The sequence below is a fragment of the Plasmodium reichenowi genome, chromosome 8 (genome assembly GCF_001601855.1).
Source record: "Plasmodium reichenowi strain SY57 chromosome 8, whole genome shotgun sequence".
NCBI lineage: Eukaryota > Apicomplexa > Aconoidasida > Haemosporida > Plasmodiidae > Plasmodium > Plasmodium reichenowi.
The window spans coordinates 101,662-102,487 of record NC_033653.1 but is presented as its reverse complement, the minus strand read 5'-3'; positions in this window follow the sequence as shown (position 1 = coordinate 102,487).

Below are 826 nucleotides of genomic sequence, written 5' to 3'. Positions count from 1 at the left end.
CATTTTTTATTTTTTATTTTTCATGTTTTATATATTCTCAAAGAAAAAAAAAAAAATAAACAAGAAGAAACAATAAATACATATTAATTTTATATAATAATATATTTCTTTCCTTCATTATATATTACTCATCTCCAATTAATGTGTGGCGATGATGATATAAAATCAGAAAGGAAATATTATGTATTACAAAAATGAAAAATATGAGGAAAAAGTAAAATATAAAATAAAAAATGAAAAATAAAAAATAAAAAATGAAAAATGAAAAATAAAAAATAAAAAATAAAAAATGAAAAATGAAAAATAAAAAATGAAAAATGAAAAATAAAAAATAGAATAACAGCATGAATAAATAAATAAATAAATACATATATATATATATATATATTGTTGTTAATTATATAAAAAATTCTCTTATACAAAATACATTGAATAAACAAATTTATATCTAACTATATAAAATAATACATTTTTATTAGGAATATGTTAATTTCATATATAAAAATAATTATAAATAAATATAATATATATTATATATATATATTTATTTATTTATTTATTTAATGATTAATACAAGTTATACAGTGAACATGAAACACACAAAATAAAAAAAAAAAAAAAAAAAAAAAATTATAATTATTTGTGTATATATATTAAAAGTTAAAATTTCTTATAATAACATTTCAAATATTAAGCACATTTGAAAAAAAATATTTAAATATATATTATATATTTCAGAATGGACAAGTTTTTCATCTCTCCTTTTATTTTGTTTTTTTATAAAAGCAGATACTGCCCAATAAGCATATATATTATATATATATAT